A 25,979-nucleotide genomic window follows, 5' to 3' on the forward strand; every position below is an offset into this window, starting at 1 on the left:
GTAGAATGTGGAGACTATAATTTAGTTAACTTAAGAAATGTTGATCTCTGTAAAAACAGCCATGAAGAAATTTCATTGTGTATAACAAGTATTTTATACTTTTGTTTTAAATTTAGAGTGGTTTTAAATGAAAAATTGTCCTGAAGAAGGTGACGATCTATATCACCGAAACACCGCGTCGACATAATTTTCTTTGTTTAAGTGAATATTGTTTTTAGATTATGAAATGTTTTTAATGAATAAATTTGATGTTTTTAACCTATGATATTTGTGCAAATAGATAATAAATCTCAGAGATATACCTGAAAAATCTTTTTGTCTCCACACTCTCATTGGTTCTACTTGATGTATGATATAAATATTTGAAATAGATTCTCCTTGCTTAGTTGTAAATTTGTTAATCCTGATACAACCTCGGATATAACCTAGTGTTTTACCCACTGTCTTTGACTTGGATCCCTCAGAGACTCCAGTCTCTTTACCAAAAAACATATGAAAAGGGAATCCTTGTATTTGTTTGGGTGTAGTGGTGGAGCCACTCTGCCAGGTAGAAGGGCCAGGCGGGCGGCAGTATTTTGTATCATCTGCAGGCGTTGGCTGCAATCAGAAGGGCATTGCAATAGTCTAGCTTACTCAGTACTAAGGTCTGAGTCAAGGTCTTTCTGCTGGAGTCGGGAAGATAGGGGAAAGCTCTCCTTAGTAGGTCTACTATGTGAAAGCAAGAGCCCACAGTTTGTGTTACGTGCTTCTTCATAGTGAGGGTCTGTTCAAGGAACACTCCTAGGTTCTTAACTGTGGTCGCAGGAGTTGGGGCATTTTCTAGTTCTAGGGGCCACCAGTGAGGTGTCCACAGGAGTGGGGTGTCTCCGAAAAGCAAGACCTCTGTCTTCCCGGCATTCAGCTGGAGATAGTTGTTTTCCATCCAGCGGAATATTGCCAGCATGCCGGAAAAGAAGGTGGATTGGGCGGTCTGAGAGGCTTTGTTGAAGGAGAAGGTGAGTTGGATGTCGTCCGCGTAGGATATTGGGACAAACCCATAGTTTCTTAGAAGAGCTGCCAAGGGGGCTATGTAGATGTTGAACATAGTTGGGCTTAAGCATGATCCCTGTGGCACCCCCTTGGTTAGTTCTTATGGTTTGGACCAGAAAGGGCCAAGGTTAATGGTCTGGGAGTGGTTATAGAGGAAGCTGACCATCCATTTCCGGGCCAGTCCCCCAATCCCTGCCTCCCTCATTCTCATGAGCAAAGTCTGGTGGTCGACCGTATCAAAAGCGACAGAAAGGTCTAATAGCACAAGGAGGGTTGGCTGGTTCTGAGCTCGAGTCTAAGCAGGTTGTCACAAGGCGGCGCTTGTAAAGATGAGCCTGGCACCATCATGATATTAGAATTCCTGATGACAGATATAAAGAAATAGCCACAGCTTAGCGTAGGTTTGTTTTCATATGGATATTATATAGGCAGAAGGCACTGGGTCAAGGTAGACACTGTGGACTTCCACAGGTGCCTAGTTTTAAAAAGCGTCTGTGTTTGGGAGGTGTCCCTCTGTGGTTGCTGAGTGTGGGCCAAATACCACATTTACTCGCATTGCCAAATCAGGTAATCTTTTTTTAAAGGAACTGTAGGTGTCTCTATGTTGTGTTTTGGGGCCTGTGGTGTTGTGGGCACTCAGCCGAGCCATACATATAGGGTATTGTTTTCATCGGGTAACTGTGGGAATACAGAATAGAATAACTGTTGTCATTATTAATTGGAATTCTCTCTAATATTGACTTCCAAATCGAAGCCAGTGTGCAAGAACATTTTGGAAACTGCCCTGACGATGCTATTAATAACACAAAATTCAGAGGTGTACAAATAACCAACATTTCTAAATTGCAGGCCATCATTATCAAAATGTTGCGTCGCTTTTACACCATGCAATGGGTTGAAAGCATGACGCAACCCTTAAATGCAATTTATCAAGAAATGTATGACCAACTTGTGTGGCCTGAGTGGCTTAATAAATCAAGAGTAACGCAACACAGAGCAAAGTGCTACATTGTGTTACTCTGCCCAAAAGATGAGTTGCATGGGTGGTGCATGAGTGTCCCGACACAACACCCATTATATTTGATGCAATCCAAGATTTACCATTACTGGTAGACCTGTGAATGCACCAAAACTGCTAATCATCGCCAGGAAAGGCGCAACGAGGAGTAACATGTCCATTTCTCCTCGTTCTTTCCTCTTTCTATGTGCACTGCATTCTGCTGCACACATAAGGTTAAGATTGTTTTGTGAAGTAAGGTTTTGTTTCCTGCAAAAAAAAGAAAATCCTGCTTACAACGCAGGCACCCATGCACCATGGCGTGTCAGCACTGTGAAAAGACAAGAATGTACATATTATGTAAGATAACAAGCATTCCTGCCATTTCCTGTATCACAGAGCAGCGCCGAAAGTTGGCTTGCTAGTGCTGCATCACATATTGATTAATATGCCCCCCAGTATCTTATGCACATTCAAAAAAACATAGGTTTCATTTGTACCCATATGGCTGAGCTACCCGCCACCCCCTCTCAACACAATCCCCCAAGGATGGGAAGACGGAAACGGTTCTGGACTTGTGGAAGGCGGGAGGGAGTTACCCTCCCGGCCGTATTTATTAAAATATGAAACAAAATGAAAACATTAAAATAACAGTTTCATATCATGTACAATTTCATTTACATATTACGATGTTCTTGGCTAACCTTAACAGATCTCTAATACAAAGGTTCTCCTAGCCGATACTAAACATCCTGCAAATGCATTACTTAAACTTTGAAATTGTACATCCTAACATTACGGGCCAACGGCAAGGTCGTAACCGGTGTCAGATCCCCAATACCATAACTCGCCCTCACTTGTGAGGACCGATCGCACAGTGAACTGTACCACTGTGCCAACTTCCAATTTCCCTTGTCTTAGCGGGGGCCCCCTGTTAGCTCGACGCCATCTTTAGTGGTCGTCCGAGGACTCGTGTGAGGTGTCTAGAAGGTAGCGTAGACCCCCCTCCCACCCCACACAACTTACCACATCTGCCGTCGCAGATGTCCTGGCCCCGGGAAATTCCTAGGAGGGGCCCTAGCCCCTCCTCCCCCAGGGAGGGGCCTATGGCCGCCTTCCCTTTCGGCGTTCCCATCCTTAGAGGGGACCGCCTCCCCGTTTGAGGGGCCCATGGCCGCCTCCCCCGGGCGCTCCCATCCATAATGGGTGACGCCCTACCTCTAGGGATCTTCTAATTCCTGCTCAGCGATCATGACCTTACCGCCCGACCAAAATAAATACGACAATCTAAGACTAAAGTGGAGAAAACAACCTATACTTAATCACATCAAAGCATAACCAACTACTCTGCTGAATCGAACATGCTGAAAATGAAAAAATATATCAACTTTATTGTACACCAAATTACCAACTTTATTCAAAACAACCTGCAAGAAAAACAATATCATAACACTCGACTTTATTCCAAAAAGGCGCTGTCCTCAGGGGCTGGTGGGTGGGTCAAAAATGGCTCTTCGTTCCGTCTCGAGCTCACGTGCAACGGGGAGGTGCAGCTTCGGAGCACAGGAACAAGAGGATGCTTCCTTGGCTTGTCGCTCCTTTTATCCTTCTTCGGGCGGGCGTGAACCCACCTCCAATCCGCTTCCAGGGCGTGGCTAGCGGTGTTGGTGTCTAGGACAACCCACTCTTGGGCGGAAAAAGCGCGCCCCGGCTACGCCGCTTTGGGCATACCAGCCGAGACTCGCCTCCCGCCCAAAATGGCTTCCCGGGGGGATCGGGGTACTCCACCATACGTTCGGGGGGACCGAGTGGTCGCCCCTTTCCATATGGCTGAGATACCCGCCACCCCCTCTCAACACAATCCCCCAAGGATGGGAAGACGGAAACGGTTCTGGACTTGTGGAAGGCGGGAGGGAGTTACCCTCCCGGCCGTATTTATTAAAATATGAAACAAAATGAAAACATTAAAATAACAGTTTCATATCATGTACAATTTCATTTACATATTACGATGTTCTTGGCTAACCTTAACAGATCTCTAATACAAAGGTTCTCCTAGCCGATACTAAACATCCTGCAAATGCATTACTTAAACTTTGAAATTGTACATCCTAACATTACGGGCCAACGGCAAGGTCGTAACCGGTGTCAGATCCCCAATACCATAACTCGCCCTCACTTGTGAGGGCCGATCTCACAGTGAATTGTACCACTGTGCCAACTTCCAATTTCCCTTGTCTTAGCGGGGGCCCCCTGTTAGCTCGACGCCATCTTTAGTGGTCGTCCGAGGACTCGTGTGAGGTGTCTAGAAGGTAGCGTAGACCCCCCTCCCACCCCACACAACTTACCACATCTGCCGTCGCAGATTTCCTGGCCCCGGGAAATTCCCAGGAGGGGCCCTAGCCCCTCCTCCCCCAGGGAGGGGCCTATGGCCGCCTTCCCTTTCGGCGTTCCCATCCTTAGAGGGGACCGCCTCCCCGTTTGAGGGGCCCATGGCCGCCTCCCCCCGGGCGCTCCCATCCATAATGGGTGACGCCCTACTTCTAATTCCTGCTCACCGATCATGACCTTACCGCCACAGGCCGGATAGTTGACCGGCTATCCGGACCCCCCACAAAACTCCTACTTAAAGGTCATGGCTGCAAACTCTTTAACCAAGCTACGAAGTCTCCTATGAGTAAAGAATTCCCCACCCGGGACAAATGGACCCCATCCTCCAGATACATCTGGTCCCCCCTGATACATCCATGCGGAATAGAATGCAATGTACTCGTACGGAACAATCTGCCAAGCTTGTTATTCACCTTCTTCACTGAATGGTTTAAGGCATCAACAGAAATAGCCCCCCGCCACACCTTTCGTGGAATCATATGGGACCATGCAATCGTGCACCCTGGTACCCTTCTCGCCAACCAACTTACTGTGGATAGTATCGACTCGAGAAGTACTCGTCTACCAATGGTGACCAAGTCATTCCCCCCGAGATGCACTATGATTACAGCTGGCGGTGACCTTGTCCGCCCTAACAGCCCCTCCATAAAACCTTGAAACTGGTCAATACAGAGCCCGCCCCTTCCGTAGAAGGTCACCCTGCACCCGTATTCCCCAGCCATGTGAATCATGTCACCTGCTTTGAATACGTCCGCGGCACGCCTCACGTATGATTGGCCCACGACCCACACCACTCTTTCCTCAGCCGGTGGTCTTTGACCGCTGGTCCCCAGGTGTCGGGTCGACTGCACAGTTCGCCCCACCTCGTAAGCTCGCAACACTGTAAACCAAACAAAAACAAGAAGCGTGAGTGCAAGACATAGGCTTCACAACATGTGCAACCGCACATACCTTTTATAACAATTCGAGGACCAACGCCCCAATCGTTTCACTTTTTCCAAACTCAGACCCCTGGCTGTAGCCTCTGTAGCAGCCCCTATCCGGAAAGAGTAGGTCCCAAAATCGCACGGGTTCAAGCCCGCGGCTGCGATTGCCATTGTTAACACCCGCTGAAACTGAAACCTAGTCAGCGGGGTAGCATCAGCGTGCCTTAGCAAGCTTCCCCCCCATGATGCCGCCCTCTGCGTCAAATACTCCTCAACGCATGCTACCGGGCACATGGGAGATCCTGGAATCCGCTGAACCACTACACTGTCTCCGATCGCTTTCTGATCGGTCTTTGACCTGGCAAATGAGACGACCATCGTCTCCCCCTTAATTTGAATGTGCTCACGGCACAGACCTCCCCCCGTATCCCGCTTGTTCCTTGCTACCAGCTCGCTTACCCGCATAGCCCCATGGAATGCTAATGCAAAAGCGGCCCGGAATAGCACTGTCTCTGACTGAGATGAACATGTCGCAGGGAGTACGGACAGTAACAAGGCCAACCTTTCAAGACCTATCGGGTGTCTCTCATCCACTCTGCAACCCTCCCGGCGTTGCCACCCACGCAGCGCCTTCTGCACCAAGAAAGACGCCGTGGGATCCTGTATGCCATGGGCCCGTGCCATGAAAGAAATGGCGGCCCGGTGCCTATTGGCCGTAGCCACTGACTTGCCTGCCTGATGTAACGATAGCAAAAAATTCAGGACATACTCTTTTGGCCCCAAAGCTCCCCCCTAGCTGAACCCAAAAAGGACAAATAAGAACGGAACGCCCCTTCATAAGCCTTCCTTGTCCTGGGTGCTAGACTCTCTCCCACGAGGTCTTGTAATCCGGGGCACCGAGAGACCAGAGAGCTTCGTGAAATGGTGCCGCCACCGGGTCCGCTGAGGGCAGAAAACCCCAGAAGGCCTGCATACGGGAACGAGAAAGTGCATCAGCTGCCTGATTTAACACCCCTGGCACATGTCTTGCCCAAAAGTGGACGTTTAGTTTCATACACAGCAAGACAATTTCCTTCAACAGTCTCAAAATCCATTTACAGCGTGCTGCCTGACTATTGATACACTCAACCACGGTCATATTGTCTGACCAGAACACTACAGATTGGTCACGAAACCCCTCAGGCCATGTTGTTAAGGCCACCAAAATAGGGAATAATTCGAGGAACCCAATGTTACTTGTGAGCCCACTCTCATGCAACCATGACGGCCATGTTCGTGCTGACCAGTGATTACCAAAAATGGCGCCAAAGCCCACACTCCCCGCCGAGTCCGTCCACAACCCCAGCTCCTCGGAGGAAATCGCTGGTTTGTTCCACACCACACGACCGTTGAAATCCGCCAGGAATGCTAGCCATGTGCGCATGTCCTGGCGAACTTCTGCCGAGAGTCTTGTGCGGTGATGCCCTTCCTTCAGGCCAACCATGGCTTGAGCAATAGAGCGGGAAAAGGGGCGAGCCATTGGTATCATTCTAAGGGCAAAATTCAACTGACCCACAGTCTGCTGCAACTGATGCAAATTCACCTTCGACTCGCTAATACATTTTTCCAGCGAGGCCTTGAATTTCTTTACCTTTTCCCCGGGCAACCGGAAGCACCCCTCTTCGGAATCGAGCTCTATTCCAAGAAACTCGAGCGAAGTAGACGGCCCCACTGTCTTACCTGGTGCCAATGGCACGCCAAAGTGTTTCATGAGGTCACAAAATTCAATCAAAGCCTGTGCACATTCCGTGTCCCCGGCTGCCCCCAGGAACAGAAAATCATCAAGATAATGCATCACATGTGTAAACCCCGTTGTTCTTGTGAACGCCCATTGCAGAAAACTACTGAATTTCTCAAAATACGCACAAGAAATGGAGCAACCCATTGGCATACACTTATCCATGTAATAGCGCCCCTGAAACGTAAAACCAAGGAGACGCTGATCGTCTGGGTGTACCGGGAGCAACCGGAACGCTGACTCGATGTCTGATTTGGCCATCAGCGCTCCGGGCCCCAGGCGATTCAACATGGCGACGGCCTCATCAAAAGATGCGTACCGCACCGAACAAACTCCCGGGTCAATCGCATCGTTCACCGAAAGACCTCTCGGAGCCGACAAATTATGTATCAACCTGAATTCCCCTGGGTCCTTTTTGGGAACCACTCCCAGAGGTGAACAAACAAAATTAGCAACCGGCGGCATGTCATATGGGCCGGCGACCCGACCTCGGGCCACCTCCTTCCCAATCTATGCTTGTACCACCGCTGTATTCTGGAGAACCGTCAATTGGTTCTTACATTGCGCTTGTCCCTGAAAATCCCCCGCCGGGATGCGGAAACCATACGAAAAACCATCTCGCAGCACCCCAGCGGAGGTATGATCCGGATATTCGTTCAACCAAGGAATCATTGCCATGATATCAATCGGGGTAGGGAGGGGCGCCCCTCGGACTATTTCAGACCTGTTTGGAGCCCCCTCTACTCCCCGGATCACCATTTTTGGCTCTGCACATGGTCTCGGGATGTGAGGACTGCCCACACACACCACATTCATGCCTAAACCTGCAAGATCCCTGCGGCCTAGTACATTTGCTTCTGTTAAAATTCCAGCAGACCCCTTTTTTACCTGAGTTGCCATTACTCCTTGTCTGTTGATCACTGCTTGATCCCGCCCGAAAGGGCGCCCCGGATGAATGGCGGGAAGACTCGACCATATTCCCCCCTAAAGATGGCGACTTCGCTGTGCCTGATCTCTCCAATTTCTGCCAGGAAATGGAGTCGAAACAATCCCACGTCAGGGATGAGTCGTGCTCCTTGGACTTACGAAAAATGCTATCGTAATGAAGCCATTGATTGCCACCATATGTTCGATAAAATTCCATGATGCGAGTCTGATACACGGCCAATCCCACCAACAATTCGGGTCTACGTTCCCCCATAATTGCAATGAACATTCCAAACGCTCTGCCCCAATTGTCAATCGATTCTTCGACTCTGAAAGCGGCCATCTTAGCGCGCCAAACACTAGGATGCAGAAACTCCTTTTGATTTTTAACATGTTCTATCTCGTAATGATCGGTCAACAAAGTAAACATGTTTACGTACTTATCAGCCCATATCCTCTCTTTTACCTCCACTGGGATATGCTGAACAACTTTTTCCCTCCTTGAAGGTATCGATCCCTGCCTCGCAATCGGTAGCGGCTGCTTACCTGAACCGGCCACTGTGACCGAAGTTCCTGCCGCACCAACGCCCAATATTTGCTGTTCCACGGGAGCCTGCGGGGAAACAAAAGGAGACGGTGCCTTCGCAGCATCTTTCGATTGCCGCAACTGCTTCATTATCGCCCTGGCTTCCTCCGCCGTGGCCCCCTCATTCTCTTTGCCTAACCATGCCGCCAACTGGGCAGCCAGCTCAGGAGGCATATCCTCCCCGTTCACTGGAGTGACTACCACAGGGATTGGTTGGCCCACATCTGGGACCGGAGTCGGAGGAGCTTCGATCGGGCTGACCGGGGGAGCGGGAGGTGCTTCGGGAACCGGGGCTTCCCCCCCCGACACTCCCTTCTTGGCCCTTCTACCCCTCCCGCTCGGGACCACTCCTGGCAATGCTGGGCCGATAACCCTCTAAGGCCCCCCCACACCATTCATTACCGCCATCTGCTTCTTCATATCCGCCATGTCTTTCATCAGCATACGTAGCATTTGATCAGTCCCGATCCTCTTTCCGACCTTCTTGCTCGGCATCGTCCACGTAAACTCTTCAAAAGATCCTAGGCAGAAAACTCCGAACTCACTGAAAGAAGAAACACACGGTTAATTCTAAAAAATGGCTCTTCGTTCCGTCTCGAGCTCACGTGCAACGGGGAGGTGCAGCTTCAGAGCACAGGAACAAGAGGATGCTTCCTTGGCTTGTCGCTCCTTTTATCCTTCTTCGGGCGGGCGTGAACCCACCTCCAATCCGCCTCCAGGGCGTGGCTAGCGGTGTTGGTGTCTAGGACAACCCACTCTTGGGCGGGAAAAAGCGCGCCCCGGCTACGCCGCTTTGGGCATACCAGCCGAGACTCGCCTCCCGCCCAAAATGGCTTCCCGGGGGGATCGGGGTACTCCACCATACGTTCGGGGGGACCGAGTGGTCGCCCCTTTCCATTATTCATTCATTAGATTTTACCATATTAATTGCTGCATAGTCGGTATACAATGAAAAATAATTACAAGTTACAGCTCGTTTGTTGGCTGTTGGTAGCATGTCATTATTGACAACCATCAAACAAACACACACACACACACACACACACAGATATATATTATCTCTACCACCAGTAGGGCTGGATATTGCTATATGCTAGGTCACTTGCCCTTTATTACTCAGCACTAAAGTTTAAATAATTTTGATTCCCTTTAGGGCTGGCATTGATCTAGACCCGTTACTTCCTTTAGTAACACCATATTAGTGGGCCCATGATTATTGACTTGTGGCTATTATGACATTAGTTACAGTTTATCTCTCATTTGTACTTCGTATCACTGAGAGATATTCCGGCGACTCCCGCTATTGGCAGATATTTGCTTTCATTGTTTTCATGGTTGGGCATAATAGAGTGTGCAGGTTGCACACGTTTATCATGAAGGATGACATGATGACAACTGTTGAGCGGTTTAGCCCCGCCCCTTTAATACTGGCGTGGTATAGATTTTTTCCACTGGAAGAGTAACTGTGGGCTTTGGTCTGTGCACATGTACGTTATCGAGTACCAAAGAGCGCACTGTACTATTAGGAGCGCTTTCATATTTTGGATTATGTCTCTGTATTTATATATTTTCCTGGTGTACAATTTGGGATTTAAACCATTTACGATATGTAATGTAGTGTGTATTTTACCACTACATCATGGCTGCCAAATGCTTGTCTATGGACATGTCCTCTTTTGATCTTTTGATTTCAACTAATTGTACTCGTTTATAGCTTTATCAGTTACCGCATTCAATGTGCACTTTTCACGTGATCAAGGCTGTTTACAGTCGAAATGTGTTGTGGAATAATCTTGGAATAACAAGACTGGTGTCCTGCCTTTTATCCTGAGAGTGTACTTCATTGGACTTAGCATTTGAGATAGTATTGCCGGTATGCTCTGTCACCCTGAAAGAAGCTACGTGTGTTTTTGGATTCATACAGAGGAGTGCGTTTGGACCGGCCTGCTGTTTGTACTTCAATGAAGATTTAGAAGCTCCGAGTTTGGCAAGCATCACACGAAGGTAAGCCTGCGTTTGGCTCGTCAATCCCTTGTGGGGGGTGTTGGGGACATACGTCGGCAGATGTGGATCTCCGACGCTTCCCCGGGCCGGAGGCGAGACAAGCAGTCACTGCCATTGTGAGTGCTGGTTCAGCGCAAAAGTCATTACCGCCTGGGGTTTTGTCCACTCGTGACCCCTTTGCGGCTGTCATACTGTTGTGGTACGCAGTGATTACTATCAGCACACCCCATCCTTGCAGAATATCCCTTTGAGACAGGCAGTCACAAGACGGCGTGGGTACGGCATTTTTCTCGTGTGAAGTACTTCTATGTTTAACATATTCTCTATTCAGGGTAGATAACACGGACATAACGCACAAGGCAGAGAAAACTTTCCATTTTATGGGAAAGGGAATCCTAGGCAAGAGACACCATACGATTCCAAGTGAAGCACATTATGGAGGAAGCGGAAAGAAGAGCGGCTGCTCTAACCTTATTCAGCAGAAAGACTGGAACTATAAATAAAGCAGAGAAATCGGACAAATCAAATCCATCTATACAGCCACTGGAAGAGAAAATCAGAAAACTTGAAAAACTGAAATGAACTGAAACGTCAAAGTGGTGGGAGGCAATCTCCCTTCAGAATTACGTTGATCAGGCAATGGCACCTAGGGGACTAAGGATATTCATTACTCCAACCTATAAGGCACCGAATCCCAAAATACTAGAGGAATGGTCTGAGCATTCGGCGTTGAGCTCTAGGAAGATGTTGGAAATACTAATTAAATATGCCTGGTTGAATAGGGATAAGATACTTAAACAGATCAAAGACATCATGGCCAAACTACAACAAATGATGGGCTCCGAAAAACACTCAACAAAACTCTTGAATCCATGTAAGAACGACTCAAGAGATATTAAGATGAAATCAAGGCGAGGAAACAAAGGAAACTGAACCTGGACTATGCGGACCATGAGCCTGGAAGGATACTTACTTTCAGAAAACATATGATCATTTGTATATGAATCAAAACTCCAATGATGGGGTAGCTGCCGACACAAGAACTCTGACAGTCACAGCAAATTCACCTATAAGTGACACTGAATCTGATATATCTGGAGGAAACACATCAGGTGAAGAGCATGATCCATGACAAGTGAATTCTTTAGACGAGTTTTGGGTCCTATGGAAGGGCTGACAAATATTGAGGGACAATCCACTGCCGAAACCACGGGGACGAGGACGAGAAAGGGGCAGAGGCCAATCAAACGCCAAAACAGAAAAAAGAGACTCCAACAACGTTGTCAACGCAGGCAGAGGAATGGGCGCAATTGGAAATCGCAAGACACGCTCGAACAAGAACTACTAATGGATATGGAAATGGTAAACAGGACTGTTGTCAACCTCTTAGAAAGACTTATGAGTGATGTGGAAAAACGGACTCTATGTTTAGGTCTCTCTTTTTGTCCTTCATCCCCTTTTAATTATACCAGTACTCGCATTGATCTTTTTTATTTTGTGAGAAAACTTAAATTAAAGAAATGGCACACATTGAAGAGATTGGGACACAGTCATGTTAGAAGTAACAGCAACAGTGGGACTGACAGCAATCTCTTGGTTGGTGATGTAGACACGCTCATCACTATGGTTGAATTGGAACACAACACAGGGGAGAGTAGCAATTGTATTAGTGCCACGCAAACATTTTTATGACAAACATTTCTCCAATACAGCAGATTTAAGTTACCTGATTCTCGAACAAATTCCTAAAAATCTTAGAGGAGAAGACAGAGTGCTTGCACTCAGGCAACGTGAGTCGAGACACATCATTGATTTTCAAACTAAAAATCCAGGAGGTTTGAATATGGGTGAAGAATTATCTATACATTTAAGGGAGGGCTCTTGAGTGCTCCCTTCAGTCTGGTCTGCTGAGATGTAGGATTGCATTTTTCTTCCAATTGGCTTTCTGTTGCAAGAGGCTTCTTGCCATTGTTCTGTTTCCTCCCAGTCCGGGTGTGCATCAGAACAAAGTTTTTAATGTTTCTCATTATTGACTGTGACAATGTTTGTGTTTATAACATTTGATTACATGATTTTAACCTATTTCTTTCTCTTTTGTTTCTTTTGCAGGCGAAAAGGAAGGGGCCCGCTCACTTGTACATATCCACACAGGCAACCTACCCTTTTCACCATTCGCTCCCCTATCACTTGACTCCTCACTTTTGTACACTTCATTATATTAGATGATTAAGTTGGTAACTGTCAGAGGCAGGAGTTTTTGTTTTTCTGCTGCAGTTGCACACTAGGGCACTTGCCTCAAACCTCACATTTTATTATCTCAACTACCAGGAGGGCTGGCTATTGCTATGTGCTAGGGCACTTGCCCTTTATTACTCAGCACTAAAGATTAAATAATTTTGATTTCCTTTAGGGCTGGCATTGATCTAGACCCGTTACTTCCTTTAGTAACGCCATATTAGTGGGTCCATGATTATCAACTGGTGGCTATTATGACATTAGTTACAGTTTATCTCTCATTTGTACATCGTATCACTGAGTGACATTCCGGCGTCTTCCGCTATTGGCAGATATTTGTTTTCATTGTAGGCATAATAGAGCGTGCAGGTTGCACTTGTTTATCATGAAGGATGACATGATGACAACTGTTGAGCGGTTTAGCCCTGCCCTTTAATACTGATTTGGTATAGATTTTTTCCACGGAAGAGTAACTGTGGGCTTTGGTCTGTGCCCATGTGCATTATCGAGTACCTAGGACATTACAGTACTATTAGGAGCGCTTATTATTTTGGATTATGTCACTGTATTTATATATTTTCCTGGTGCACAATTTGAGATTTAAACAGTTTACGTTATGTAATGAAGTATGTATTTTACCACTACATCATGGCCGCCAAGTGCTTGTCTATGAACATGACCTCTTTTGATTTCAACTAATTGTACTCGTTCAAAGCTTTATCAGTTACCACATTCAATGTGCACTTTTCACATGATCAAGGCTGTTAGCAGTCGAAACGTGTTGTGGAATAAACTTGGATTAACAAGACTGGAGTCCTGCCTTTTATCCTGAGAGCGTACTTCATTGTACTTAGCATTTGGGATAGTATTGCTGTTACGCTCTGCCAGCGTGTACACCACCCTCCTCGGGTCCCTGCACTCAAGAAGGAGCTACGTATGTTTTGGGACATAAAGATATATATATATATATATATATATATATATATATATATATATATTCACAGAGAAAAACATAGGTTTTAGGCCATATATAGTTAGGGATTAGCATTTGCAAAACCTTAATATACTCGCACAAAACCATAGAAATTCGCATATATAGTTAGATGCAATACCTATATATCGCGCACCCGCAACCCACTGCTGATGATGTCACATATTACATCATTCATGACATGGTCAGTGACATCACTGATGACATCACTGATGACATCACTGATGACATCTCAAATGACAACATCCAGTGACTGTATGTTTCTGTAAAGTTAAAATATGTCTTAGATATTGAAGAATGAGTGGATGTATAAGTGTTTGGATGAAGGATTTAGTAGGTGCATGACTGACTGTATGAGTGAGTGATTAAATGTGTCTCACTGAGTGCATGGGTTAGTGACTAAACTGTCTCAATTTGTGCATCATTATTACTGTAGTTCAGTAAACTGCTGCATGTGTTGATCAGTAGCTATATGAGTAACTATATGGGTTATTGATGGGTTGCCCAAATATTTGTATGGGAGAGTGAGTGTGTGAGTGGGGGTGGCTGGGAGGTGTGTGACTCTGTGCATAGATGTGTGAGCAGTTGATTCAGTAGATGTATGGGTTCAAAAGTTCATGTGAAAACAGCTGTATGGGCGGTTGACTATCAGCATGAGTGCATTGGTGAGTAATTGGATTTATCGTGCTATATGTCAAAGTAAGTACATATGTAAAACACAGTACATGTAAGAGTTGACATATATAAATAACTGTGCATAAGAGCCAGTGAATGTGTGAGTGGCTGTATGGATCATTCTGAACTTGTATCAGGGATTGTATAAGAGAGTAAATATGTGTTAGTATATATTTGATTAAGTAAGGTGTGTATAACTGTATAGTTGAGGAAATGGAGGTGTGATTGATTCTTTGCAGGACTGACTAGGTGTGTGAGTAACTCCATGGATGAGTGACAGTCTGTGAGAGTCTGTTTACACTGATTGTATCTAAGGTTATATTAGAGTCTGAAGAGGTTGATCGTATTATCACATGAATGATATCATCAATGATGTGATCAGTAATGACAAATGAGATGTTATCAGTGATGTCATTTGAGATGTCATCAGTGATGTCATCAGTGATGTCACTGACCATGTCATGAATGATGTCATCAGTGATGTCATCAGTGATGTCACTGACCATGTCATGAATGATGTAATATGTGACATCAACAGCAGTGGGTTGCGGGTGCGCGATATATAGTTATTACATCTAACTATATATGCGAATTTCTATGGTTTTGTGCGAGTATATTAAGGTTTTGTAAATGCTAATCCCTAACTATATATGGCCTAAAACCTATGGTTTTTTCTGTGAATTTCAATGGTTTTTTAATAGCAAATATCTATAGCTGTAACATATATTTTTTTATTCTAATTCACAAATATTTTTTATATATATTTGTATTATATTTTTTTAATTCAATTTATATTATAGTTTAAATTATTTTTTCTTGTTTCGTTGCCGGTCCGTGAATCGGTAAACGTTCCGTTAGTGTAAATACCGCGTTAGAAAGGCACATCGTGACGCGTCCCATAAACGCAACATATCGCGTTACTACGTAATGCCCCTTATGACGTGCTGCGTTAGCGCACCCGGAAGCGTTCTGGAACGCGAACAAAGACGCGAAACGTAAAGCCCCGGAATCGATATAAGGCGCAGTGCGGAACGCGGAACGTAAGCATAACAGGTCATGTGACTAATTAATAAAACTTTTCATTGCTTGATTTTACTTTTAGTTTCCTAATGATGGAACGCTTGATCATATGACGTAAAACAAACACTTTTCATTGGTTTAGAACATTTTGTTTTCTCAAATGATGAAAGTCCCACCTTTTTTCCTCACTCCGACTTTCATTTTTATGAGAGAAAGACCTGTTTTTGTTTGCTAAGACATGGCATTTCTATTAGCTGCAGCTGGTGGATCTCCACCACTTCCACCACCACCAAAGAAGACAGGACCGACTAGCCAGGTCATCTTCGACCAGGAAGAAGAAGAGGAAGACGAGGAACAGGAGCAAGGGACAAGTGGCTTTCTGAAAGAAAAGCCAAGAACGTCCCGTGTGAAAGTGAATTTTATCTGGCAATTTTTTTGCTTTTCCTTCTCATGAAAAGAAAGTTAATGCTAGGTACGTTACCTGCCTCATCTGCAAAAAAACACTCTCAAGAGGGACCGAAAAAAAATATAGCTTTGGTAATCATACCATGCATCGGCACATGGAGACTTGGCATCCTCTTAATTATTCTAGAGCGCAACTTCGAGATTTGGTGGATAACCCCCGACCGGCAAAAACATCCACCAATGACTTTACAATAAGTGAGTCAGAGGCAAGGGAAACGATTCCAAATCTGCAAAAGAACTTTGGGCAGATGAGATTGACTTGTGTACAGTGTGGAAAATTAATTTCATGCGGAGAAATGAGTATTACTTTAATAAATAGATCATTCGAAAATCATCAATGTCCAAAACATCCTAGAAAGTAAATTTTTTTTTTGTTGCTCCTGTTGAGCCCTTTGAAGTAAATCATTTTTGTTTCTCCTTCCTCAAAAAAAACCAAAAAAAATATAAAACATCAAAAATAAAAAAATGAAGTTCTTTTCAGAACTACCTTCCCTTTTCCAAAAAAATTGCAAGAATGTTTAGCACTCTAGCATCCTCTATTTCTATTGATACGCTTCCCGATTAGCGTCCGAGTACGCGAACCGGGAGCGAAGTAAAAAAAATATTTTTTTAAAAAAGACGAATTAATAAACAGAGAGTAATGTGAAAACAAAGAAAAATAGAGTGAATAACACACAGTTACTGTAGAAAGAAGAACTGATAAAAGAAGTGAAAAGAGTAGTATAAATAAGTAATAGAAAAAGAAATAAAGGAAGTAGCAAAGACAGGAAACTAAGGGTTACAAAAAAGAAGCAGAGGAACTAATAAAAGTTAAATCTGATAGACATGTAACGTAAAAAGTACTAAACGCTTACCTTATAATTGTCATTACCGTACTGTATTGTCATTTTCATACTTTTTATCTATGTAAAAAAGAACAAAAAAATTTAAATTAATACAAGATGGTAAAAAAAGAGTGAGCATAAGACAAAATGAATGTTAAATGTTAAATGTGGTATACTAGTAAAGCGTACAGCTGACCCAGCAAAGAAGCGTCCTGGCGCTGTATTTTGCTGGGGAACCCATCCTGGCTTTCCATGTGAGATAAACCCTCCTGAGCATCCCCAAGGTGATGCCAGGCATCCCCGGCGCTGATGGGGCTGTTAGTTGAGATTAAGCAAGCTATTACCCAAAGTTGCTGAGTGGGACCCATGGTTGGAGTAGGCACCGAAGGAAAAATTATCAAGTCCGCTGACCAAGGCCCAGGCCGACCTCTGCTTCTGGGTCTACCGCCTCTAATCAGTGAGCCTCACCAATCCATATACATATTACAAAATTACAATTCAAAGTAGAAAATTAATTAAACATATTTAATGGTTTATTTTTGCTGTTATCAGAAAAAATCAAATTTCACTGAAAACAGTGAGTTGAAGGTATTCATCATATAACAGCGGGGAAAAAAAACACAATCAAAATGATTGTGTTTAAAAAACCCAAATAATATAAATAAACAGAAATAGGAACTTATCCAAGTAACTTACTTTCTATGACGTCAAAGGATATCCTATGAACAGCTTATACTCAGTTGTGCTGTTACTATTTTCTACTCGCCACTTTCTGAAAAATAAACTCAATTGTTTTAAGAAAACTGAGACATACAAAGCAATTTGAAACAGCACACTAAGTTACACCAACACCTAGAATCATTGTAGTCCAATTTCCTACCCTAAATTCTGACTTCAAAAATCAAGTTAAAAGGCAACATTGCTTAATACTCAATTAGTAATGTTTGCTGAAAGAATAGCCATTTTTAAAATTTTAAATAAGCTGTGTAATATCCAGATGTTGTCAAAGTACCAGCATATTATGTAATAACTGCAGTTGCAAATGTTCTTCCTGAAATCGATGACTTGTAGCAAAAACATTTTTAATTAGACTGGACAACTTATTTTCTTCTAGTTTATGTAGTTGAAATTGTAAAATGACGTTTCATCCATAAGTTTTCAAAAATAATGTGGACAGCATTGCGGACTTACATTTCCTCTACTCCTTTTTTTGATCTGCTGCTTGACTTTGCTTATAAAAACAAATAGTTTTCGCTCTGTACTACAATTATCCACAAGGCCATATATAGTAGGAGCCATTAGAACCTCTGTAAATTCCTCTAAACAAATCCCAAGCTTCCTTTCCTAAAATTTTGGTTGTAAGAACACCAGGTAAGAATTTTGAAGGTGGAAAGGCAATCTTTTTTTAAAAGTTAAAACAGAATCATTGCAGAATGACCATCCGTTTCCAGATTTCAAATAAGCTGTGTAATGTCCTGAATTAGTTGAAGGACCGTTATGATATATAATTGCAGTAGTTTTAAAAGTCCTTCCTGATATTGACAACTGCGAAGCCACAAAATTATTAATTAAAGTTGTCAATTTAGTTCCATCAGGCCTACATCGTTGGAACATTAAAATGACATACTGGCCATAACTTCGTAAAATTAACGTGGACAGCATTCCAGACTTACATTGCCTGCACTCCATGTTTTGATCGGCTGCATTTACTACCTTATTGAAGGATACTGATTTACTGTCAGGCAAAGTTAAATATATAAATCTTTCTGAGTCTACACTAGTAGTACTTGATAGCCTACAGTTCTCGCAGTCATGCTGCTATTGATAAGAAAGGCCAAATAGATAATCTACATCTACACCCTCATCTTGCAATACATCAAGCATATACATTAAAAACTCCTGACAATCCTGCTGAATATTTTCAGAGAATTCTGTTTGACCTGAACATTCGTCTAACAGAAAACGAATTTCAGACACACTTTCTACTCTCGTTTTATCAGCACTACATTTCTCTAACACAGAATTCAACAAATAGCATAAACTTTGTTCCGAATTGATCACAATCTGTTGTTTGAAAGTCTCTAGTGAAAAGAGAACATTAACAACTACATTAGCATAGCAGTTGACACCAGAACTATTTTCAAATTTAAAACCAACAACATTTTCAACAGAATTCATTTTATTCCTGCTTCCACTTTTGGGTTCATCGACTTTTGCTCTTTTTGCTACAACCTCCCTACTATTACTGATATTTATTCGTTTCCGGCCTACCACACGTTTCTCAATCAAAGGATATTGAGGCAAATGTGGCGCATACTCTCTTCTTAACCTATTGTATTCCTTAACACAATCTAGATCTGCACAAATGTTTGTGACATCACAGTCAATCAAGTACAAACCCGATAAAGTTTTGACTCGTGACAATGCTACATAAGCCATACCCTCTTTGAATACAGAACTGCCAATATTCACTAAAGCAGTGTCTACACTTAAACCTTGCGATTTATGAATTGTCACCGCATATGCCAAGCAAACAGGAAACTGCTTACGACGAACATATAAGCCTTTAACAAGCAAAAACCTAGCAGAGCAACGACCAATTAGCTGTACTTCCTCAATGCCATCAAATTAAATTTTTAAAAATTCAATTCCATCTCTATTTTTGTATTTCTCAAAATCAACAACATTACCCATTGATCCATTTACCAGACCTCTTTCAACATGTAAATTCCTTCTCAAAATGATTCGGCAATTTAAACACACATTCAAAGTCTTTTCAAAACCCGCAGTTTTAGATATAGTCTTCTCTAATGAATCCAATTTAGATTTCAAATTCTCTGACAAAATAATTGTTGCTCCCATATGCTCTATTTTGTCAATAGCTTCAAGTTTTACAATCTCTTGTTTTTCTAAATTCAACATTTTGTTGTTGAAGATGGAACATTCTGCAAGAGTTGGCATCAAACATATTCCAGATTTCTTCACAGTAATTTTCTGAAAAATATCCTCTGGCAAAACGTCTTCTTCTGGATATAAATTTGACAGTAATCGTGCATGTAAAGCGTGTTTACCACGCTCAGTCACTCTCCCAATTCAAATATCTTGTAGAATATTCTTGTAATCTTCGTCCTTCGCCTGACGCATATTTTCACGCAGCTCAGCATAACTGAAGTTTAACCATATGTTAACGTTGCCAATGCTCCCTAGGCACTTCTTGGTATCTTCATGTGTAAGCAGTTTAAACACTGGTTGTCCTTTCACTGGGGTCAGCTGCAGAAGATCACCAAAAACAATGATGTGTTTGCCACCGAATAACACATCATACTCTGTTTTAAGAACTTCCTGCATTCTTAAATGCACAAAAGCAAGCATGAGATTGGAAACCATGCTTACTTCGTCAATGATAAAAAGTTTCATCTTCTTCAAAACTCGAGATACTTCACAACAAGCATCTCCAGATAACTTGTGGTATTGTAATTTGTTATCATGCTCCACTGGCAGCATCAGTAACCGATGCAAAGTAATCCCTTTAATGTTATGAGCTGCCAGTCCAGTTGGAGCGGTCACAACACAAGACAGTGATGAATCAGTCCTTTTCTGCATATAACATGAAATTGCTTTAACAAGGAAACTTTTTCCAGTTCCTGCTTCTCCACTCACGTACAGTCGGACAGGCTTCAACCACGTACATGAGCACTCTTTCTTCTCATGACTTAATCCATGCTCAATTTGGTTGGTAACTTCGACATATATTTTCCTCTGCTCAACGTTAAGTTGTCTTTCCAATTCTTCTAGGTTAACCGCATCCTTCTGAGCATGTGCCATGGCTCTTACCTCTTCAATCATGGCAGTAGCAGCTTCATTTTCAATAACTGGTTCTCCTAGTGGATCCTGACTCAATGAAACAGAACTCTGACTGTCCTGAGAACTGTCTCTAGCAATCTCGGCTGCAATTGTTGCTTCCTGCTCAATTTCTGCATTCAACTTTTGTAGATATTTTGGAAAAACAGGACATTCTATGGACTCCTTGGCTGCATTGAAAGAGTCTTCATAACAGAGGAAATCTCCAAGCAGTTCCTCTTCTGCACGCCAAGGCTTGAAAAGTTGCAAAAGAGCTAAATAGAAAAACTCTTTTCTTTCGGGAGAATCGCAATCCAATTTTCGATGATTTATCAATTGACATTTTTTTTGCTTCACCAGACATCCCTCGCTTCCAATTACAGCATACACACCGTTATCAATATCTTCTTTGATGTTCCTCTTGAAAATGTAATTTTGAAGAACTTCATACAGACAAGCATTCTCCAGGTGACTGCTTCTATTTGGATAATATGTATCCAACATGTTGCTCTTCAAAATATCTGTACTGTTTGGCTCCTTCTCCGCCAAATACTCAATTTCCCGTACAGGTTTCAGAACTCGATTACGCGTTGCAGCAAGACCAAGACTCGCCCAAATGATACTCCTAGATTTGGCATAGAGACTTGCTGAAGATAGCCGGTCAGAACATTCATAAGCTCCAATTTCTCGATGCGACAACATCTTCAGACTGAAACTGTACAACTTCTTACTGAGGCTCTTTTCATGGGAAATATCCTCCCACATATCCTTCAGTTCTGTCTTTTCTTTTTTAGTGATGTAAGACGTCACATACCGAGCAACAGCAATACAGTTGTCAGCCACAAACTGTATATCCATGTTAGCATTCCACATGGACAAAATCACTGGGTTGTAGTCGTTGATGTACTTGGACTTTTCGTTTCTTTTCAAATTGTATGTGTTTTTGGGTGATTTCCTCGTCACATTATGTCGCAGCGATGACATCAAATTGTTAACTCTTCCTTTAGATATCACCGACCGTGGAAATGAAAAACGACATTTGGTGTAGTATTTGTCCTTGTTTCTGAATTTTCGACGACAGTACTTTCCACAACGATGATTTTGAAACCGTAAAACTTGTTCTCTTAGACTTTTGTCTTCATTTGTCTTTGGAACAGCACATGTAGCATACTGTTCTATGAAACTCATCACTAAGTCATCCGGATCTGTTCCAAAAAAGGGTGCATCTTTGATCCATAGTAGCATATGTATATGAGGAGCACCTCTTGCTTGATACTCCTTTCTCCAGAAGAAATCCAACACCTCTCCAAGAGGTGGATTTTTCTTGTTCGTGATGAAAGAGATCATAGCTTCAAATCTATGATTGAAGTACCTGCAAACATTCACAGGATCCAAAGAGCACAGTTCTCCAGGTGTCTTAAATTCAATATTTTCAATGTTTCCATTTACCTCTCGTAGAAATTCAAGTAAGTCTTCCCAGCCATACTCAGCACAGCTGAGAGTGAGGAACCATGTGGGAGTTCCTAAGTTCCTCAGCATACATTTTAAGTCACTATGACGGCGGTACCAATACTCATTAGTACCACGCTGACAAGCCATGAGATTAATCAGGTGAGAATCCAAAATACTGTCTTGCACATTGACTTTATCCATAAAGTCCCTTGCCGAGATATTTCGCAGTTGTATACCACTTTTCAAGATGTGGTTCACTGCATAAGACAATCCAGAGAGATCACTTTCAAACAATAGATGAAATAAATAGGGAATGCATTGTCGAAACCTAGGATCTTCTGTATACAATCGTAAAGTCCGGTATTCTGAAGCAGGAATTTGAACAGGTCGCTCATCATAACGTCCTCCTCGACCTGTGGGAAATAACTGTGGAAAACACCGAGCTTCCAAACTTTCCTCCCAAACACTAATAGGACTCCCTTTGGCTTGTTTCATTTGAAACAACTCAATAGCATTCCCCATGACTTCCTTGGAATGCAAAGGATGAACACTATAATGTTCATATATTTCTTCCTTTTTAGAAGATTCTATTTTCTCAATTTGACCAGGACACAAATCGCTGTCCTCTTCTTCACTTACTTCCTCTTCTGCAACACATACATTTTTGTAGTACTTATTATTTTTTATCAAATACAATGTTGCCTTTTTAACTTTCCTAACATCCACTAAATCTTGCCAGATTTTCTTACTCTTTGTCGGAACACCATTAACTATGATAACCAGAGGTTCCTCTTCCACTTTCTCTACTCCAATTGTATTAATGTTTTTCTTCAAATCCAAAGGCAAATAAACAACCCTTCCCTTTAATCCTCTCTCTAAATCTGATGGAGGCAACTTCCCTGTCTTTGGCTCCATTCGTACAATAGCCTGGAAGGGATGGACACTTTGAATCAAAATAGATTCATAAGTATTTAAATCCTTCAATTCATAAGGAATGTCATCTAAATCCAGATTATTATAAACCGCTCTAGCAGGCATCTGGTTTTGGTTTAATTTGTTATAGCAATAATTACACATACGTTGGTCTGCTCTCAAATCAAAACAATTTTCTACCATCAAGTATGTGGCAAAATCCTTCCATTCACTATTGTTTTCCATATCACTCTTTGCATATATATCCACTAACTTACTCTGATTCTTATAATAAGTCCGTCGACAACACACACAAGTGAAATTAGGCTTCTCACTTGATTTCACCATAAACGCGGAAATTTCCTTGTGAAACTTATCTGTACTGAAAATCTGTTCACTGTCTTCCACATTACCATCTTCTAGTGGTTCAATATCAACATTACTCTCTTTACCAGCAAAATACCAGAACTCAATTTCTTGACAAATATTCTTCACATCTACTTCAGAACCATGCAAAAGAGCTTTGCTTAATTTTTTAAGCATAATTGCTGGACTCTTAGCATAATACAACATTCTAACTAATTTCCTCACTTTATTATGATGCACTGCAAGCATCCTGAAATGATGAAATACACTCTGGCATACTCTCCTAGAAAGACAAGCCAGTGAATGACCACGCAAACCTGTCACTTGTCTCACTCTGCAAGGATCTAATTATTGCAACAACTTTATTTTTTGCTTTACACTTTTCTTATGAAATGTCCGTATAAAATCACAAAGCAAATTGATAGAATCCTGTTGCACACTGCAAATAGAACTACACTTCCAGGTGTACACTGGTCCCTTAGGACGTCTCCCTAAAACCTCATCACTTAGCGCCTCTTCTGCATCTGCAGACACAAGTATTTCTTTTTCAACCGGATGACCATCTTTTACCTCATATGCTCGACCACTGCTGTCAACTGCATGCACCAAAACATTGTCCTGAAAATAACTCTCCTCATTAAAAAATGCCTCACTATTTGAACTATGCATCCATTCTCCTAAGAAAACTTCACAAAAATTACTCCGATTAACGTCTCTCTTCCATCTACTATTAGATTTGAAAACATAGATTACCTTGTTTAGTTTCCTAATTCTATTAATTACCAAAATAAATAACTTTCGCTTGATTTCGAAAGCCTGATCAATAATTTTCTCTACATTTTTCTTTTTTTTTTAAAATGACACTTTCTGTTGACCTTTTTTAAATTGTTTTACCAAATTGACAATTACCCTGTTACGGAACATTCGCTTACGAATGTCCTTGAAAATATTTGCCCTTCTACTGCCATGCACAGAGTTATCTCCTGCTCTAGCACAGACTTTTTTAACGGGCCTTTCCTTTCCATTTAAATTGGCTCTCTTTTTCTGGACTAAAACTTGTTCTGTAGTTATACTTTTGTTTCTACAAATGTTTTTAAGGAATGATTTCGTTCTCTTACCCGGTGTTCTCTTCATCCGTTGAGATAATATTAAAATAGAGGACAGCTGCAAAATATTTGGCAACTGCTCCATTTGACGTTTTGTAGCCTTTCGAATTCTATCCTTAGACGGCATTGTCTAATTCCCAAATAATCTGCAGTTGAATCTGTGGTGAAATATAATAAAAAATGTTATTAACCACTATTACCAAACAGTAAATCAATAACAGTAAGAACTAGATTCGACAATGCTATAAAAAAAAAAAGTATGCACAAGGGTGCAGGGGGTATCACTTTGACACCCTCTGACACCCTCAAAACAGGCACAGGTGCCATGTGGCAAGCAAACCAGCCCTAAGGGCATGTCTGTCTGTCACATGGCATAGGTGTGCATGCACACATGTGCATGCACACCTGTGTTCGGTATTTTAACACCTAATTGGATTGGGTGTTACAATACTGAATCTAAAGGGCCTGTGGGACAGAAAGTAGTCCCACCTACATCCCAAATCTAAAAATTGGTAAAATTACCGATTCGGTATTTTTGCGATTCGGTAATTTTACCGAATCGGTAAAATACCGAATCGGACAAAAAAAGGTCCCCTACATCTCAGTAGGCCAAATACCGGTCGGAAACAGCCGAAATCGGCCGTTTTCGACCGGTATTTGGTACCTACATAGGGCCCTTTATGTAAAACACCTAGGGCCAGATGTAGGTAAATCACATGTACCGATTTTGAAATACCGAATATTACCGGTATTTCAAAATCGGTAAATGGGATGTAGGTACCAACATCTGATTTATTACCGATTCCTTAAAAATTTGGTATTTAGCGATTCGGTAAATACCAAATCGATATTTGCTATTGAATCCTATGGACCTTGAAGCATTGCGTGACATTGATCCACATTCTGTCCATCACCTGTTTTGTTTGCAATGTGGCACACAGACATGCCCTAAGGACACGTCTGTCTGTCACATGGCATATGTGTACATGCACAGATGTGCATGTACACAGGAATCTGTATTTTACCATGGATTTGTATTCCATGGTAAAATACCGATTCTGAAAGGCATGTGCCAATGGAAAATTGGCTACCCACATTTCAATCTTGCATTTTCGGTAAAATTACTGAATCTGTAAAATTACCGATTCGGTAAAATTACCGAATCGGAAAAATTACAGATTCGGTAAAATTACCGAAAACGCAACATTTAAGGGCCCCTACATGTCAATGCCCATTTACCGGTCGGTAACGGCCGAATTCGGCCGTTACCGATCGGTAAATGGCTATTTTCAGCCACCTACATCTGGCCCCTACATTCATGGGAACAGACTTAAAATGCCCTAATACACATGAAAACGTTTTTTTAAGGAACTTGCACCTTTTTTTCAATAACTTTTAACATGGCTATGTAACTCAAACAATCAAAATTAAAATTTGCCAGGCACACATGGGGGCA

This window comes from Lissotriton vulgaris, chromosome 4_1 (genome assembly GCF_964263255.1).
Source record: "Lissotriton vulgaris chromosome 4_1, aLisVul1.2, whole genome shotgun sequence".
Classification (NCBI taxonomy): Eukaryota; Metazoa; Chordata; class Amphibia; order Caudata; family Salamandridae; genus Lissotriton; species Lissotriton vulgaris.